The sequence below is a fragment of the Sphaeramia orbicularis genome, chromosome 4 (genome assembly GCF_902148855.1).
Source record: "Sphaeramia orbicularis chromosome 4, fSphaOr1.1, whole genome shotgun sequence".
Lineage (NCBI taxonomy): Eukaryota > Metazoa > Chordata > Actinopteri > Kurtiformes > Apogonidae > Sphaeramia > Sphaeramia orbicularis.
Genome location: NC_043960.1, coordinates 3,919,102 through 3,940,494, shown reverse-complemented (window position 1 = coordinate 3,940,494; position 21,393 = coordinate 3,919,102). Strand labels below are relative to the sequence as shown.

General features: G+C 34.5%; 1 protein-coding gene across 2 annotated transcripts in view; it reads right to left on the bottom strand.

Moving 5' to 3' along the window:
• Nucleotides 1-21,393, bottom strand: part of arid3a (AT-rich interactive domain 3A) — a 117,969-nt gene that overhangs the window by 21,598 nt on the left and 74,978 nt on the right. The window lies entirely within an intron of this gene.

Below are 21,393 nucleotides of genomic sequence, written 5' to 3'. Positions count from 1 at the left end.
AGGAATAAACCCCGATGACGCGTCGACAGTCATCCTGAAACATCGGCCCTTCCGCCGTCTGATCTTCAGGAGAGCTCCGTAAAAATACAAAAACATTAAAAACTGTGGAGCAGCCGGAGCCGGGGCTGATGGGAACCTGATGTGAGTCCAGCTGCCGGCGGGGCCCCGGGCTCCGGAAAGTTCAGTGAAAGTTAGCAGTAAAAGTGAGGCGCCCATCGGGGGGAGTACAGTGAATCTATTGAGCCTCTGGCTGTTTTTCCAGCCTAGTTTTTTTTGCCGATGTGATAATAAAATATCTTGATGGAGGTCGTTCTATATGTGTGTGGTGCGTTCAAGTGCAAACGTTCACATCCTCGTCTTCAGCTGCGTTTTGTTGATGCATGAACGTGTCGATTCACTCGGCCTCTAATGTTTGTGAGGTCACAAAGTTTCATAATGTGTTATTGAAAACATCAAGTTGTGAAACGTATTGTACAACGGAGCGCCGCCAAACAAAACCACAGAAAACAGAACCAAAGCAGGGTATTGTTACTGCACACAGGCAGCAGAACAAGCCACAGCTGGTAGGACAACACAACACCACAGACACACACACACACACACACACACACACAACAACAGATTAAATACCGCCTCTGTTTATACATACACAACAAGCACGTCAGAGGGAAATAATGCACAAGACTAATAATGTGCAAGTGTTTAAAGGATGATTAATGTAATGAAAATGATATAAAGTTAGATAAAATGAGATAAAAATCAGAGAATGAGATGGAAACAAGATGAAAAGGAGGCAAAAACAGCATGGAAAACAACACAAAAACAGACAAAAGAGATAAACAAGAGAAAAACGATGAAAACGAGACAATAACAAGAAATATTAAGCAAAAAACCCAAGATAAAAAGAAAATGAGAACAAACCACAAACGAGAAAAACAAGACGATAATGACAAAAAAAGTGATGAAATGAGATGAAAATGAGACAAAAATGGGATAAAAATCAGAAAAAGAGACGAAAATAAGCAGATAACCAGATGAAAGTAAGAGAAAAGAGACTAAATTAAGAGGAAAATGAGACAAAAATGAGCAAAAACAAGACAAAAAGAAACGAGAAAGACAAACATGAGATAAAAACTAGATCAAATACTTGGTAAAACAAGACAAAAACACACACTCGGTGTCTGATTTTATCCTTATTTTCTGTATTTGGATTTAATTTTTCAGTGCATGTGAAAAACAGCTTCCATCCGATTCATACTGAATAAAAAATTAAACCAAACAGTGATAAAAGTCTAAAAACTGAAAACATTTTGTGTGTCTGACCTTCTTTGCTTCTCCAATAATCACGTGATGAGCCTCAGATTGATCTTGTGACCACAAACAAACAAACAACAAAAACACCAGTAACACAACCCTTATTATTCAACATTAACCCTCTGGTGTCCAGCCCATAGTAGTCCTTCCTAATCACCCAAAGCGCATAATCTGCGCAGATGTCAAAAATTTTCATACAGTTTTTTTTTTTTTCCTTTTTACACTTTTTTGCATTTCATCAACTTGAGCTCTAAACAAAAATACCAAATACTTAATATATATCCTGTTTTTTAACCCTTTAAAACCCACATTCTTAACGTAAACAAACCACATTTTTGATGCAAAAAAACACAAAAAAAATTTCCTCAATAAACTACATAAAAATTACTTATTTATAATTAGTTTGAAGTCTCGTCTTAAGACCCACTTTTATTCTCTGTCTCTTAACTCCACTTTAGTTGTGTGGTCCTCTATGTCTTTTATTTATTTTTATTTATCTTATTACTTTTAACTATCTGATTTTATTGTTTTATTTAGAGCATTGTTGTAGTTTTATGTACTTATTTATTATTTTTAGTGTATTTCTTGTGTATGTGCAGCGATTTGGAAACATTCTTGTTGTTTAAATGTATGATAAAAATAAAGTGGATTGGATTCATTTTTATTTTGAACAGCAACACTGGTTAATATGCATTATTATTATTATGCTCGGTCAACGTTAATAGGTAAAATGTGTTAATGTGCATTTTTTACTCATTTCGGAACAGGGCGTTAGTGTCGTATTTTACATTATTTACAATGTTTTATTGATTTTAGTGGATGGGTCATAATTTAAAAAAAAATCAAGCAAAAATTAACAACTTCTGAATTCTGACCTCAAACAAATTGTGAAAAATAATATGACCTTTTAATAACATGAAGTGCAAAGTGTGCATAATATGCTGACCTGGATACCAGAAGATTAATAGATTAAGTTAAGATAAGATAAGATAAGATAAGATAAGATAAGATAAGATAAGATAAGATAAGATAAGATAAGATAAGATAAGATAAGATAAGATAAGATAAGATAAGACTTACACCAGTGCAAAAGAAAGGCAAGCAGAAATAAACGTTCTTAAATTTAAATATAAAATTTACAGATATTTCCATATTTCCATAGTGACTGCACATATACATGATGTGATGTGGGGGTGGTGGAGGGTCACTGTGGAACATACCATCAAGAATCAACCAGTCTTTTACTTCTTAACTGTACTTTTACTTCAGTACTAGTGCTTTTAATAATAATGATAAAGTTTATTTTGAACATAAGTAGGAATAAAATATAAAGGTGAACAAAAGGCAAAAAGATACTACAAATTTAAAAGGGAACACTCCAAATAGAAGGTGATAATAAAAAAAAAAGTCATACAATGTACAACTATTTCATTGTGGCTCTTAAACAACACTTTATATCTGAAATGCAGCTGGAAGAAGCTGAGTTTATAACGTCCAACTCCAATTTAATATGACTAATGTTTACAGTGCATGAAAAGAACAGCTCACTTATTAACCCAGAGACCCAAACCATCTCCAGATATAAACTGTTTAATTCCAGTTGATCCACTAAATCTCTCAATACATGTAAATAATTGGTGTAAAAGACAGTTTGTTATCCTTTCATGGTCATCAGATATGACCCATTTGGACGTTCAGAGGCTCCGTAGTTACCGTGGAAACACCGTCATCTACCACAACATTGATTCACCAGTAAAACCCATGGAGTCGGATCAATGACAGTGGATGGAGACGCTTGTTTTCACATTCAGTTAGCAATATCTTTGCTGAAAAAGCAACTTTTTCTTCATTTTTCTTTGTTTTGATATAATTAACTTTGAATTTACTGTGAGTTTTCATTAACATCTACATGATCTGTGAATTAAATATAGAAAAATACATCATTTACACCAAAAAATGCAAAATACAAATAAAATAAAAACTAGTGATAAATCAGTTAAGAAAGGTAGAAATAGAGAAACATTCATTTATGAACTGCCACAAAAGTAGCACTGGGTTTAATTTATTGAAAAAGAGGACACGTTATAACATACCATCAATAACTATTACTGTTGTACTCCCGTTCATTGTTACTCTGGCTGGAAAATAAGGTTTTCTTCTTAAATTTGATGATGTTTTCCCACTGTTTGATATTCTGAATACTTCACATTCCTTCTGCATAGTCCTGTTTATTCATAGTGTAACCTCTGTCTGTCATAAACCCCAGTGTATGTTACCGACAGTCCAACAGGAGGATGTGGATTTGACTCACATTTACATATTATGGCCTGTTTTACCTCCTTACAAACCACTAAACCGGTGTGAATAAAAACAGGAGAATAAAACCACTTACAGTTTTAGCAAAAGAAAAAAGTGCAGTGGATTCAGACTGAAAATGCACCGGTTTGGTGGTTACGACAGCGTGGCATTCAGCCCTCATTAGTGACGCCAAGTTGCCATAAGATCTTATTATCTGGCGAGCTGGGGGCGGGGCTGTCGGATTGAAGAGGGCTGAGGTATACAGGGTGGGAGTGGGGGGGTGGGGGTATTCCTGCTAATGTACAGGCCTGCTGGAGGCAAGGGGGGAGTTTTAATTACAGGATGCATGCATTTCGTGAAGTGCCGCGCCATAAATCTTGGAAATTGCATCCCCCTCCCACCACCACCACCACCAACAACCCCCCACCCATTCCCATCCCCCCTCCCTCCCTCCTGACGTGGCTTTATTCACCCTCTCCCCCCTCCTCTCTCTGTCTTTTTCTGTCCTAATCACACAAACAAATATTTCCCTAGCGGAGCGGCGGCAGCGCTGTCACATGGGAAACGAGGGGCCCCGAGTTCCAGATCCGACAGATGTGGAAACAGCCGCGTACGCACACATGTATTCCACTGAGTAGAACGTACAAGTGTTGATATAGAAGTACCAAAATGCCTTCTCTAATGCAGGAGAAGCCCACGGGAGGCCAGCTGTCAGCGTGAGCAACGACATGATATTATACGAGGTATTAAAGCTCAGATTTTCATGCGATGATTGTTCATTCGCAGCGTTTTAAAGTGTGTGACTAAAGCCAGAGCAGCGAGAGCCTGTGTGTTGATTAGTTTTGCAGTTTCCCTGCCAACTGGAGGAGGCGGCGGTCTACGGTGAAGTGTGAACGGTGTTAACACGCTCACAGTATCCGTCTTACTAATGCGTATCCAGTTTCAGGCCTCATTCAGGACTCGCTGTTAACACGGACATGGGCTTCGTATCAATGAACACGTGACCAGGAATCTGAATTCACACAGCTGTTCCCTTCTGTTTCTAACGGACGACCGTTCTCAGTGTTTAGTTTGACTTATTACAGGGTTTGGACACATTTTTCAAGGTCAAATTCAAGCACTTTCATGGGTCATTTTCAAATTTTTCCAACACAGCACCTTATGGCTGGGGTCAAATACATAAAATAGAATACATCTACAGGAATACATATACTCATGATTACTTTTTTCACTTTTTATCACAGTGATATACATTGTATTGGGCTATAGTCATCTTCTGAATCCACCTCATCCTCTCTAGGGTTATGGGGGGTGTTGGAGCCTATTCCAGCTACTTATGGGTGAAGGCGGGGTTCATCCTGGACGAGTCACCCGTTCATCTCAGGGCTGACATATACAGATGTGCTCATAAGTTTACATACTCTGATTTTTCTTTCTCTTCTTCTCTCCTTCTCTCCTTCTCATTCTATCCTTTATATCTTACTATTGCTCTAGGAAAGTTAGTGTATTTTTAGGATGTATTTGGCTGAAGCCGTTCAATCTGAGCAGACTTTTCTATATCCGTCATGTTTTTGTTTGTTTGTTTTTTAACTTTATTTATAGAACTTTTCAACATTTATAAAACTTTTCATTTAACAAGTATAACATTTATAATTTCAAGCAATGTATTCATGATACAGAGATTGACACTGGACATGATCAACAAACAGAACCCAAGGAAAAAAAAAAAAAGGCAATACAAACAAGACACGCATAAAGACAGTCAAGACAGTGCATTCTGGTACCGTTACAGGAGGAAAGAAAATAAATAAATAAATAAATAAAAAAACAGGTTAATAACAGTATAAACACCTAAAATATTTTTAAAGTTCCAGACCAGGCAACATATTCACGCAGATATCTGTCATGTTTAACGGTTTTCTTCCAGTATATTATGACTTTGTAATCGAAGTGATGTTTGTTCTGTTGGTCATTTGTCCAGGACAAGTGTTTGTTCCTGGAGGATTCTGTTGGTTTCTATAAATTGACTTAGAGTCTGGTTTTGACCAACTCTATGTGTAAAGTGTCATGAGATAACTTTTGTTATGATTTGGCGCTATATCAATAAAATTTGATTGATTGATTTGATTGACAACAGATGGAAATGAGCTTCTCTGCTAAATCTGGTGCATGCATCTTGTTCTTTGTAACTAATGCGATTACACACTGTCCTATAACTAACTAACTAAATAAATAAATACAAATAAAATGTGCATGGGACGGTCTTGGATGTTCCAACATGACAATGACTCAAAACACCAGGCCTAGTCCACCTGTCATTGGCTACAGCAGAAAAAAGTGAAGGTGACGGAGTGGCCATCTCAGCCTCCTGACCTCAGTATCACAGAACCACTTTGGGGAGGTGTCAAACACGCAGTTCATACAAGAAAACCCACAATCTTAAAGGAACTGAAGGTGTTGTACCAAGAAGAATGGACAGCTTTACCATCTGAGAAAATAAAGTGTCTCATCCACAACGACAACAAAAGACTTCTAGCTGTCATTGATGTTAAAGGGGCCGATACAGAGGATTAGGAACTAGGGTATGTCAACTTTGGATCAGGGTCATTTGGATCATTTCTGTTGTAAGTATGATTTAAATACATTTGTTTGATAATAAATGGCTTGAAGATGTACGCATTTAATTTAACCCTTTCATGCATAGTGCTCACTACAGTGGACAGTTACTCTACAGCTTTACTCTTGTATATTCATGGGTTTTGTTGTTTTAGTTCCATATCAGCCAACACAGTGACACTTATACATCATCTCATAAACTGCAATTCATACCATTATTGTAACTTTGCTGTTCTTGATTGGTTCTTGAGTGGAAATCAATTGTTAATATTTATTTTTTGCATATTATCTCCATGAAGTGAGTAATAGTGAGTATTAGAATATGTTAAAATGTGAGAGAACATCAGATTAGCTGCATTAAACATGGTTTCATTTCACTGTTTTCATATCACTTTATGATATTGGGTTTTAAATACACGTTTCTTTGCTTCAAGAATAAAATTCATGGTGTAGCTGAGTGGACATTTTTGTAACTCCATGAAAGTCAAAGTCAAAGTCAGGTTGATTTAAAAAAAATTCACTCACATTGTTTTTTTTTTCATGCCTTAAGAGGAATAAAAACACTCAGGAAAAAAAAATCTTGACTAAGGTTCTCATAATTCATGCATGAAAGGGTTTATGAAAGCGGTGTGTCAGGTGAGAAGGATAGGCAAAAAATAAGCTTCTGCTTCTGGCCTAGTCCTTTTTTTGGTTTTTGTGTTTATTGTAGTTGTTGTGCTGTGTGCGGTGATTACTGTACAAACCAAAAATAAACCATTCATTCATTCATTCATTCGTTCACCCAACCACTAGCCAAAGTTGTTGTATTATCATGCATAATCTGTGAAAAATGGCCAAAATCACAAATTCTGCTAGGGTATGTACACTTATGAGCACACCTGTAGAGACAACAACCAGTCACTCTCACATTCACACCTATGGGCAATTTTTAGGTCGACCAAAGAACCTATCAGTGCATGTCTTTGGATGGTGGGAGGAAGCCAGAGTACCCAGAGAGAACCCATGCAAACACAGGGAGAACCTGCAAACTCCACACAGAAAGGTCCCTGGTTGGAGTATTATGCTATAAACATCTAAAATGATGTTTCATAATAGCAGAACGTGAAGAAATTAAAGGAGAACACAAAGTTGTATCCAAAAAAAGGGGAGCAACTTGTTCTTCAAACACACTCGCATTGAGACAAAGATTAAGATCAAAATGTACCTGGAGTTGAACTGAGAGCACCCCATAACGTTCTTTTTGGATATAAAGTTTGAGTTTGAGTAAATACATCACATCACAGAGTTAGAATTGGAAGCACTTTCAAGCACTTAAACAAAAATTTAAGCATTTCCAGACCTTGAAAACACAACAGTGAAACTCAGGCATTTTCAAGGATTTCAAGGACCCTGTTATTAAAAGTTCAGCAACAAACATGACTGTATGGATCAACCAGTCAATGACATTTAACTTATATCCACAACTGGACAATGATCTCTTAAAGAAATAAACAGAAATATACATTAAATCTTATTCCAAAACAGGATTTCAGCCCCATCAATAATCTGGTGCTTAATCAAAATGTGTCTCATATGCACTTAATGCTCCAGGTTTTGCTCTTTTTCCAACATATTGTTTTTATTTTTATTTTATGTTTTTATTTTTTGTTTCTGATTTTTGGTTTATTTATTCTTTCTTCTGTTGTTGTTGGTATTATTATTGTAATTGTTTTGTATTGTATGCTATTGTTGATTTTTGGTTTTTGTGTTGTTGTGTTGAGTGTATGTACATCCTGTTTGTTGAGTGAGTTGTGGGAAATTGTTGGTACTTTGATTTTGTGTTGTTGATGACCCCAGGAAGAATAGCTGCTGGGGTATGCAGCAGCTAATGGGGATCAAACTACCAAACTAAACTAAACCCCCCTCCCAGTATTCCTATAAAAGATCAACAAATAGTGGATTTTTAAAAGCTGATACGATAACACACTGACAACCAAAACCATCTGCTGATCTAAACTGTTTAATACCTGTTGATCCACTAATTCTATCAGCGTATTCATGTAAATAAATGGTGTAAAATACAGTTCTTCATCTTTTCATGGTCGTCAGATATGACCCATTTGGACGCTCAGAGGCTCCGTAGTTACCATGGAAACACCGTCATCTTCTACAACATTGATTCACCAGTAAAACCCACGGAGCTGGATCAATGACAGTAGATGGACACACTGGGTTTATGTTCAGTTAATGCTATACTCGGCTGAAAAAGTCTTCGGTTTTCTCCGTTTTGATTTAACAACCTTTGAATTTACTCTGAGTGTTTATGGACATCTACATAATCAGTGGATTAAAGATGGGAAAATACCTGGTTTTCACTAAAAAAAATTAAAATACAAAGGATAATATTATAATAACTAGTGATGAATCACTTAAAGGTTAGATATAGAGGAAAATTAATTTGGAACTAAACACAAAGTACGTCATATGTCATATCAGTGCAGAATAAACTATTATGAGTTTGTCTTCAGCGCAACTGTAGCTACAAGCAGGACATTAATGGACAATGAAGAAACTGAAGGCTCTGATTGACAATTTCCACAACGAGATGTTATATTAAGTTAAGTTTCAGACGAGAATATAGTTGTTTAAACTCAAATCTGTTGTCGATTTATCAGCATAAAGCCGACTCATCTGATATTTTCGAAGATTTACCACTCGACTGACTCGGCGTTTCACATGATCACATGACGACACCGGTATGTACTGATGCAGCGGCCATTCTGGATCAACCAGTCTGCAAATCTGCACGATCTACGCCAACTTTAGTATCACTTTATCTGACCTCGGAGGATGTGTTCCTAGAAATAGTATCTGATAGTACTGAGTTCAACCTGTACAGTCAGTGAAAAAGCAGCGTTTAGTGGAAACTGCATTAACCCCTGCAACTTAACATTGAAGTCAATAAGTAATAAAAATGTAAATGACTAAATCAATCCACACAAAAGACTCAAGAGAAGTTAATAATAAATCAAGGAACTGAAAATCAAACTAAATGGAAGTAATGTAAGCGATTCTTGGCTTGTATTGTATTTTTTTAGCTATTAGAGCCAATTTCTACGCCCTAAACATCCTATAATTAATAAATTAATCAGTCTACTTCTATTTCTAAGTCATACTGAGTTGTTTAAACGCTGATAAAAATGATATTCTATGGAAATCCCGCTGCTTATCAAGTAGAATTCCCTTCCATAAATCCTATAACACTTTCATCTAATGTCACTGTTGGAATATTTGTGAATATCCAAAAACCTGTTGATAAATGTCAGACATACTCTGAATATGCAGTTTATGTGCAAATGAATGTTCCAAAGACCTGAATGACATCTGCATATCATGTCCTAATTAGAAAAAGCTGCATTAGGAATCCCATAATGGAAAAATAAACTGTTTACATGACCTGTGTTAGATGAGAATAAAAGGTGGAAAGTACTACATGAACATACTCTTACTTAAAATTACGATGCATTGCTTTTTATTTCCATTTCAGAGGGAGATATTGTACATTTTTTTACTCGTTTACATTAGTCTGACAGCTTTACTTACTGTTAAAGTGAATGCATGATGTGTGTCTGAGCCCTCCACTCTTCTATAAATGGGTCAAAAATGATCCATGTTAAAATCTGTGGGTTTTTATGCAACTTTTGTTGTTTCGTCATGTAAAAAATAATCATTCATATTATATTTTGGTCCACAAAAGAATGATTTATATTTGATTTTGTTTTCTATTTTTCATTTTTTAAACCTTCTTCTCCACAATTTTAAAAATGTTTTTTAAACTATTTGAAAAATTTTAAATGCAAAGTATATATAGTATATGATAAATAGTGTATAAGAGCAATAGAACAATGTCAACATTCATTTTATGGGTGAGTCCTTTGGCTTTACTTGGACAATATTTAAGTCCAGGCTGAAAACGTCTCTGTTCAACTGTGCATAGAACAACGGAAAGTTTTCTATCTGCTCTCTTCTCTTTTACTTTATTTTAGTTGATTATTATGCTGTGAATATTCTCTGTTTATGAATCAAAGTTCACATTTGGGGATGTTGACGTGGTGGTTTTTCTTCATTTTCAGGGATTTTATGCAGCCCTATATAAGTCACTTTAAGTTTACTAGTTCGTTTATGTGAAATATTTCATGCATTCTGTATGAAATATTGGAAAGTTAATAAGTAACTACACAGAGAGCATTGGATTTTAAAGCATCATCATCCTTTTTCAGTGAAGACGAGTGTTATTTACAGCAGATTTGAGGTCATTTTTTAGTTTTTCTCTAGTTTAATTGATTATTATTTATGTTTTATTGATTATGCTTTAATTATGTGTTTTTAACTTGTCTCTTTTCCATTTTTGTAAAACTGTGAATTGTCCTTTGTATGAATTGTGCTGTACAAATAAATTTGCCTTGCCTAGAATGAATCAAAGGTTCAGATGAAATTCCACTAAAAAGAATGGGGGTCATTTGGACCCACCCATGGAAGCTTAGGGTAGTAAAACAAAAACTACAATTTCATAAAAACTATAAAACATAAATTAAAAATGTAAATGGCAAGATCTCAGCAACGTGTTTTTTAAGGAATATCAGGAATATGAAAAAATAACTTTTCATTACAAAGGTATTGCAAGAAAACAACCTCATCGGGTAATTTTTGACCCACTTAAGCATCTAAGGGTTAAAATATAACACACAGTTAAGATCAAAGCAGAGTTTTCTGACATTTTTTGCTTCTAAAGTCTTACAAAAGCAGGTAATACTAGGCTGTAAATGTGGCATTTGTAGTAGCAGGATTCTTGGAGCCTTTAACACTAATAAAACATACATTCATCCATATAATCTATGAGGATAAAAGCTGTTAAACTCAACCTCTGAAGCACAAATCTAGAAACCATCTGATCGGTGTTAGGGATGCAGGCGAAAACCGGTTCTGAACTGTTCAAATCACAGATATTATCTGTTTTTCCACCGAACACATACATCAACACTGCAGGAAAATAGAAACGAGGAGGAAGAAGAAATCCAAGTAATGTGAGTTGAAATGTTTGTAAGATATTATTTCAAGTAGATTTTTCTAGGGTACGTGGCCTTAATTCCAGGAAAGCCATGGAAATAATTGTTAGTTGCAGCCCTATAGAGATTGCATTAAGTTTAATAGATAGTTTATGCTAATTATTTCATACATTCTGTACAGATTTAATCAGCAACATCCTACATAGTGTGGGATCTTAAAGCTTTGCATTTTGAAGATTTTCTTTGTCCTTTTTCAGTGAAGACGAGTGTCATCTACAGCTGATACGAGGTCATTTGTTAGTTTTAACAGCGAAATCAATGTGGTAACAAGTAACAATGTTTCTATGGATGTATAGACAAAGAACTTTATCAATAAATACAGTTTGTTTCACTTATTTTAGACAGAAAAAATTAACCTAAAGCTGCAAAAATTAATCGATTTTTACACTAATAAGTCTGAATGAGTCTAAAATCTCTCTTTAAAGCTTCTTAAATGTGAATATTCTCTGTTCATGGATCAAACTTCACATTTGTGGATGTTGTTGTGGTGTTTTTTCTTCATTTTCAGGGATTTTATGCAGCCTTATATGTCACTTTAAGTTTATTAGTTGGTTTATGTGAAATATTTCAAGCACTCTGTATAAAATATTGTAAAGTTAAATAAATACACACAGCATTTGATTATAAAGCGTCATTATCCTTTTTCAGTGAAGACGAGTGTCATCTACAGCTGATATGAGGTCATTTGTTAGTTTTAACAGCGAAATCAATGTGGTAACAAGTAACAATGTTTCTATGGATGTATAGACTAAGAACTTTGTCAATAAATACAGTTTGTTTCACTTATTTTAGACAAAAAATGAACCTAAAGCTGCAAAAATTCATCGATTTTTACGCTCATCTGCAAATATTTTTTATAACTGATCACCAGTTTGAGTTAAAAAAAACAATGATTAAAGCTTGCTAAATGTGAATATTCTCTGTTTATGAATCAAACTTCACATTTGTGGATGTTGATGTGGTAGTTTTCCTTCATTTTCAGGGATTTTATGCAGCCCTATATGACACTTTAAGTTTACTAGTTGGTTTATGTGAAATATTTCATGCATTCTGTATAAAATACTGGAAAATATTAAGTAAATATACTCATAGCATTAGATTATAAAGCATCCTCATCCTTTTTCAGTGAAGACGAGTGTTATTTACAGCTGATATGAGGTCATTTGTTAGTTTTAACAGAGAAATTAATGTGGTAACAAGTAACAATAGTTTCTACGGATGTATAAACAATCAACTTTGTCAATAAATAGTTTGTTTCACTTATTTATGACAAAAATAAATCTAAGGCTGCACCAATTCATACATTTTTAAATTAATGATCACATATTTTTCTAACTGATCATCAGTTTGAGTCTAAAATCTCTCATTAAAGCTCCTTAAATGTGAATATTTTCTGTTTATGGATCAAACTTCATATTTGTGGATGTCGTCACAGTAGTTTTTCCTCCATTCCTGAGGATTTTATGCAGCTATATAAGTCATTTTAAGTTTATTAGTTGGTTTATGTAAAATATGTCATGCAATCTGTATAAAATATTGGAAAGTTAATAAGTAATTACATACACAGCATTAGATTATAAAGCATCATCATCCTTTTTTAGTGAAGACGAGTGTTATTTACAGCTGATATGAGGTCATTTGTTAGTTTTAACAGAGAAATTAATGTGGTAACAAGTAACAATAGTTTCTACGGATGTATAAACAATCAACTTTGTCAATAAATAGTTTGTTTCACTTATTTATGACAAAAATAAATCTAAGGCTGCACCAATTCATACATTTTTAAATTAATGATCACATATTTTTCTAACTGATCATCAGTTTGAGTCTAAAATCTCTCATTAAAGCTCCTTAAATGTGAATATTTTCTGTTTATGGATCAAACTTCATATTTGTGGATGTCGTCACAGTAGTTTTTCCTCCATTCCTGAGGATTTTATGCAGCTATATAAGTCATTTTAAGTTTATTAGTTGGTTTATGTAAAATATGTCATGCAATCTGTATAAAATATTGGAAAGTTAATAAGTAATTACATACACAGCATTAGATTATAAAGCATCATCATCCTTTTTTAGTGAAGACGAGTGTTATTTACAGCTGATATGAGGTCATTTGTTAGTTTTAACAGAGAAATTAATGTGGTATTTGTCCACACAGAAAACTGACCAGGAATCAATACAAACAATCAATAATGCTACTGCAATCGGTAAAATCTTATTCATTTCCATCCCTCATCAGGATAATGATTGTGATTTATCCAGATGAGGAAAAGCGTCCACAGCTACAGATCGGTCTTATTGAATCAAGACGAAGCAGCAGCGTCGGTCCAGAGAGAAGCTGGTAATGGAGCAGACGCGTTAATGGATGGTAATGACTAAAAACTGGCCGCGTTATTATTGGAGGTGACGTCATCAGAGCATGACGCCTGTTCGCCTTTTCCCGTCCGACCAGCAGGACCACTACCAGCCCTTAATGTCATTATGTGTCTGCGGTGTCTGTCCTCATTATGGGCTTTTGTTGTAATCTTTTGGTCTCTGCCCTGGTCCTTATCGGCCTCTCTTTGTTCACCCCTTTATTTCTCCTTCAGTGTGTTTTATACGACTCTGACATGCTCTGCAGCTCACATGGCGTCTATCAGGCCGGTATCAGGTGGGTGTGGTCGCTGCAGACTTCTATAGGTTTTCATGGTTGGCGTGCAGGGGTAGGGGCCCCTCCTGGATTAAAGCTCTGCTATTCAGATAAACGGCAAGAAACTAGATAAACTACTATAAACTGGGCCAACTGGTAAGGCTGGGAGCAGGTTCACGCCCCGTTCAGAACAAAAACAGGGAATGTAAAACTGCAGAGACACGTCGAAGGTGAAATGGATCAGACTCAGAATAAAATGCAGGTGTTTTTATGCACTTTTTCACACGTGAACAGTAGTTTTAACAGATGAAAATGAATCAAAAGCTGCGACAATTTAACAACCTTTACATTAATCCTCAAATATGTCAATAATTGATCATCATTGAGTGATTTATTTACCCTAAAATCTCTGATTAAAGCAGTTACACACATGGCATTTGGATTTTTGGACCTTTTCAGTGAAGAAGAGTGTTATTTACAGCTGATATGAGGTCATTTGTTCATTTTAACAGAGAAACGAATGTGTAAACAAGTAATGGTTTCTATGGACGTATAAACAAGCAACTATATCAATAAATGCATTTTGTTTCACTTATTTTTGACAAAAATGAACATAAGGCTGCAACAATTCATTGATTTTTACACTAGTCTGCAAATATTTTGATAACTGATCACCAGTTTGAGTCTAAAATCTGTGATTAAAGCTTTCTAAATGTGAATATTTTCTGCTTGTGGATAAAACGTTGCATTTGTGGACATCGTCGTGATTGTTTTTCTCCATTTTCAGGCATTTTATAAACAAAAGAACTAATCCGCAATTAATTGTTAGTTGTTTGTAAGTTTATTAGATGGTTTATGCTAAATATTTCAAACCAAAACAACTGATCATCAGTAAAAATAACTATTAGTTGCATCCATATATAAATCACATTAATCTAATTAGTTGGTTTATGTGAAATATTTCATGCATTCTATATAAAATACTGGAAAATTAATAAGTAATTACATACAAAACATTGGATTTTAAAGCATCATCATCCTTTTTCAGTGAAGAAGAGTGTTACTTACAGCTGATATGAGACCATTTGTTAGTTTTAATAGAGAAATGAATTTGTTAACAAGTAACAGTGGGTTCTATGGACATATAAACAAGCAACTTTATCAATAAATGCATTTTGTTTCACTTATTTTTGACAAAAATGAATATAAGGCTGCAATAATTCATTGATTTTTACACTCATTTGCAAATATTTTGATACCTGAACACCAATTTGAGTCTAAAATCTCTGATTAAAGCTTTCTAAATGTGAATATTTTCTGTTTATGGATCAAACTTGATATTGGTGGATGTTGTTGTGGTGTTTTTTCTCCATTTTCAGGCAATTTATGCATCGGTTTAAAAGTCACTTTAAGTTTACTAGTTGGTTTATCTGAAATATTTCATGTATTCCATGTAAAATATTGGAAAATTAAGAATCAATTACATACATTGCATTGGATTTTATAGTATAATCCTTTTTTAGTGAAGGTGAATGTTAGTTACAGCTGATATGAGGTCATTTGTAAGTTTTAACAGAGAAACTAAGGTGTAAACAAGTAATGGTTTCTACAGATGTAATCAACTTTATCAATAAACACAGTTTGTTGCATTCATTTTTGACAAAAATGAATCAAAAGCTGCGATAGTCCTCCAACTTCTGCATTAACTGCGGAATGACAGTGAAGACGAGTGTTATTTCCAGCTGAAATGAGGTCATGTGTTTGCCGTAAACTGAGAATTGCTGTTAGTTCAGGTGACAAATGGTGGAAGTGAGTGGAACCAAATGCTGCCTCTTTAGCTGCTGAAGTGCTAAAACGTCCGACGTCAGCGCCGCAGATGAACAACTATGCAGTGTTTGGCTGCTGCCGATGCTTTCCCACCTGTCTGAGTAAATGTAGGTCAGCAGCAGCCTGTCTGCAGATCGATTATAAACAGGCCTTAAAACGGGGAAATGGAGCGCTTTTATAATAGGAATAATAAGTAACCAAAGGCAAGCCTGTTTGGTAGGTGATACTGTATGGACACGAGGAGGGAGGGGAGGGGAGGGGGGGTTGGGGGTGTGGGGAGGGGGGAGGGGTTCGCTTCGACGCTAATGCAAATGGCAGTTAGCAAGCCGGTAGCACACGAGTGTCACATAGCACATAATAGAGGCTTTGCAACTGAAAACCAAAACTGAGAGGAGAGCGGGGTATCGTCTACATGCTCTCTTACAGCTGTCAATCACCCCGATCACCTTGAGGTGAAGCACACGCACGCACAGACACACAACAACACTGGAGGTTAAAGGGAAAAAAGGTCGTCACTGTGACCTTTACCTATAGAAAGTGCAATACCTGCTCTTAGTTTTAATGCACTCATAGTTTAGAGCCACACTTCTGTGCATCTATAGGTGTTTACGTCCTTAAATACAGGCGGGAAATCGCCCCAAATCAGTTTCCAAATCCACTCTCTGTATATTTCCTGCATATCATTAACATTCATCTGCACTTATTCAGTTCTTTATTTGAATGACAGAGGTCAGAGGAAAGTTACAGATACATATAGAACCCAATAAACCAACAGTGTGTATGGGACACGTGAGGTTAAATTAAGAGCTTATAGAGGTTAAAAAAAGAGCTGACATCATGATATAAACTCCCATGTGACAGGACACACTAGAGGTGGTAGCGCTACGTTCACACTGCAGGTAAAACTGGCCTGAATCTGACTTTATTTTTACAAAATATGACATACACTATATGGACGAAAGTATTGAGACACGTTGAATTCAAGTGTTCCTGTTCTAACAAAGGTCAGGGATACAAAACAACAATGACTAAATATCATAATATAGATAAATATCATCATATAAATAAAAATGTCCCGTTAAACTTTAAGGAAATATTGATGTTTTTATCTCAAATCAGCACAAACAGGACATGTTACAGCTGTAGACATGATGTGTCCCAATACTTTTGTCCATATAGTTTATGTTTCCTGGTGAACTTTTAATACAATATATGAACAAAAATATTGGGATTTTTACTTTTCCAGTATTTTACACAGAATGTCATTATCCTTTTTCAGTGAAGACGAATCATTTACAACTGATCTGAGATCATTTGTTAGTTTTAACAGAGGAATTGATTTGTTAACAAGACAACAATGGTTTCTATGGATGTATAAACAAGCAAGTTTATGAATAAACACAGTTTGTTTCACTTATTATTGACAAAAAAACTGACCTAAAGCTGCAAAAATTCATCAGTTTTTACACTAATCACCAGATATTTTTATAACTGATCATCAGTTTGAGTCTAAAATCTCTGATTAAAGCTTCTTAAATCTGAATATTTTCTGTTTATAATCAAACTGCACATTTGTGGATGTTATCGTGGCGGTTTTTCTCCATCTTCTGCAGCCGTATATAAGTTGCTTTAAGTTTACTAGTTGGTTTATGTGAAATATTTCCTGTATTCTGTGTAAAATATTGTAAAATGTATAATCAATTACATACATGGCATCAAATTTTAAAGCATCACCATCCTTTTTCAGTGAAGAAGAGTGTTATTTACAGCTGATAAGAGGTCATTTGTTAGTTTTAACAGAGAAATTAATGTGGTAACAGGTAACAATGGTTTCTATGGATGTATAAATAAGCAACTTTAACAATAAATACAGTTTGTTTCACTTATTTTCGACAAAAAAATGAACCTAAAGGTGCAAAAATTCATCGATTTTTACACTAATTGACAATTATTTTTATAATTGATCATCAGTTTGAGTCTAAAATTTCTGATTAAAGCTTCTTCAATGTGAATATTTTCTGTTTATGAACCAAACTTCCCATTTGTGGATGTTGTTGTGGTGGTTTTTCTTTATTTTCTGGCAAATTTATGCAGCCATTTAAAAGTCGCTTCAAGTTTACTAGTTATATGCATTCTGTATAAAATATTGGAACGTTGATACGTAAATACACACATAGCATTGGATTTTTAAAGCATCATCATCCTTTTTCAGTGAAGACGAGTGTTATTTACTGCTAATATGAGGTCATTTATTAGTTTTAATAGAGAAATTAAAGTGGTACCCAGTAACAGTGGTGTATAGATCTGTCAGTACCAGCTCATGTTACATCCATGTTTCTTTTCTGTATTATTCTTATTATATTCCTATATTATTCTTACTCCTTGTGTTGTAATGTTTGATCAGAGATGAGAGTGAATGTTTACTATCTCAGAATGTTGAACTGACAAATGTTGCTGCGTCATGATGGAAACACTGGTGTGTGTGAAGCAGAACTATATCGAATTAACTGTGTTAGTTTGGGTCAAACCGTGTGAAGACGAGGCCCGGTCGGTGATTGGTGGTTTGTAAGGAGAAGTAACCTTTAAGAGGCTAAAATGTAAACACACACAGAGTGGGGGAGGGGAGTCAGCAGCAGGAAAGGGGATGTGAGGAGGGGTCTTCATACAGCGCCTGAACACATGATCGGCTGTTTGAAACAGTGCATTGTTTCACACTAAGCCCCTTTATAGACGCCATTAACGCACCGAAGCCAACACAACAACCACCACGGCAAATATTACACCTCAGTTTATCATTTACACATGTGCATTACAACTTAGATCATAGTGGATCTAGAAATGCACAGAACATTTAATAAAAGGCAGAATATTAATTAAATTCCACTTAATTCTCTTATGACACTTCAGGTTGTTCATATTTGTTGAGGTTATTCACATTATTTTGTCAAAGAATAGTTAAAAAGTGTCATGTAATTTTACTTTTTTACACTAAAACACAAAGAAAAATTGTCCTTTTTTTGGGATTGAGCTGAAATAGTTGATTCCAGCTGATTGTAAAATAAGAACATGTTTTTGTTTTCATGTATTAAAAGCTGATTTCTATAAATATGGTGTAGTTTATGGGTTCATTATCAACAGTATGTGTGTGTCATCACAATTAAATGGTTTTAATTCAGTTTACAGCTCAGAAAAACATCTTCTACTGTCACGTATCACTAAAACATTATCGTGGAAGAGAATCTATTAAACAGTTTATTTGCAGCTGAGCGTATGCAGACTACTGTTAACATATCTGAAACTTCATTAACACTGGTAAGACAGTTAAGGGGGTCAGAATCAGTTTAGTTCAGGTCCTACATACAAGCCAGTTTGATGTCAAGTGGGTCAGACCAGTTAAATACTATTATAATAACCTATAAATAATGACAACTCCAAATTTGTCTCCTTGTTTTAGTGTAAAAAAAGGAAAATTACATGAAAATATTTACATCTACAAACTATCCTTTCACAAAAAATGTGCATAACCAGAACAAATATGAACAACATGGAATGTCTTAAGGGAATTAAGTACTTTTTTTTTTTTTTTTTTTTTTTAAACAAATATTCTGCCTGTTATTAAATGTTTTGTGCATTTCTAGATCCACTGTGATCTGTAAGTTGTAATACACATATGTAAATGATAAACTGAGGCAGAATATTGTTAAAATTACAATTATTTTTCATAAGAAATTTCAGGTTGTTCAAAGGATAGTTTGTGGGTATAAATATTCTTATAATGTAATTTAAAAATTTTGACTCAAAAACATAGAGAAATGTTTGGAGTTGTCATTATATATTGGTTATTCTGACATCATTTTACTGGTCTGACCCACTTGAGATCATATTGGTCTGTATGTGGAACCTGAGCTAAAATGATTTGACAACATTGACCGTTAATATCTTCACTGTAACTTTTGCATTTCACAAATTCATCAAATCAATGATTAAATTTCCAGCCTTTTATACAGGACGTGTGAAATATTTTGCATAAACCAAGTAATAAACTTTATAACAAGTGATTATTTTCTTTGCTGATCAGTTCTTTTGTTTATAAAACGCCTGAAAATGGAGAAAAACAAGCTCGACGACGTCCACAAATTCATGTCCCACTAGATGCACATCACTTTAAGCTACAACTCAAATAGTGAGTTTGTCCCTCAGATTAGATGTATGAGTTAAACATAAACACATGTAAAACCTCAATTTACTTTTCAATATAGGGTCAGATCAAGCCAAAGTGAACATCAGTGTCAAAAATTAAAGTTTCACCGATCATTTCTAAAAAAGGCTCATTTTTTTTTAGCTTAAGAACTCTATTTTTATGTTTATGTTTATGCATTTGGCAGACGCTTTTTTCCAAAGCGACTTACAGGGGAAAACCAATCAAATCACTCAATCAATCAAATTTTATTTATATAGCGCCAGATCACAACAAAAAAGTTATCTCATGACGCTTTATATATAGAGTTGGTCAAAACCAGACTCTAAGCCAATTTACAGAAACCCAACAGAATCTTTATTTAGAATTTTATGGAACTGTTTACAAAATTTCAGTATCACTTACAGAAAAAAAGATATAATCAACATAAAATGAAACCTAAAAAAGGATTCAAATATGTAAATGCACTGTTAACTTTAATAATAATATTTTTTCTTGCTTTTATAAGTGATATTTTAAGTCTGTGAATCTGTAGGAACTAATTATTCAACAGTAGAAGAATATAGAAAGGTTATGTACAATCCAATTATTAGTCAAATATGCTGTTATTATCTGTATATATCAATTCAGTTCTAATATGGATGTTAAATAAAAGTTTACGAGCATATTTGTAGTGTTTTAGTTCCAGCAAAGTCTTTTATTGTGATACTGAACAAAGGTACAAACTGCTGTATTTGCCTTCATAAAAACGTATCATTTCAATATTTTTATTCAATATTGATCACAGTTGTAGTTTAACATCAGAGCTAAAGCCTTATGTTTCATTTAGGATCAATTTCTTACGAGAACAGCATGTTTTGTACATTTCCGTAAAGAGAAAAAAAAAAAAAAGTTCATTTTGAGTCTCCGTCACGCAGCAGTAATTTAAGTATTTCTACCCCCAAATTTTATTTCTGTAAACTGTAACTCGTGTCATGTGAAAGTACTTACTATTCATACATGTATTAAACATGGACATAAGTTATTTAGTTTAAACACAGAGACTATTGAACAGGAAATGTGTCCCCGTGTCACCGCTGGATCTGGCCCTTTAATGAATTTGTTTAAGTGAATGAAAGAAGAAACATGTGACGATGAGAATTAATTGGATTTGCTCATGATTTCACAACTTTTAAGACAAAGTGTGATTGAAAATGACACTTCAAAATGAGACGCACAAACAAATTAAAAAAAAGACTAAAATGCAAAAAAACATGTACATCTGTGTTGTGGGATGTGAGAATGTAGATGAAAGCGTCCGTAGAAAACTAAGTTTTCTGCGGGTCACACATAAGGTCAGGACTAAATTTAATCCTGGTTGTGAAGCTGGTCCATTAGCGTCCCGTTCACCGCAGTCAAAACAGTGT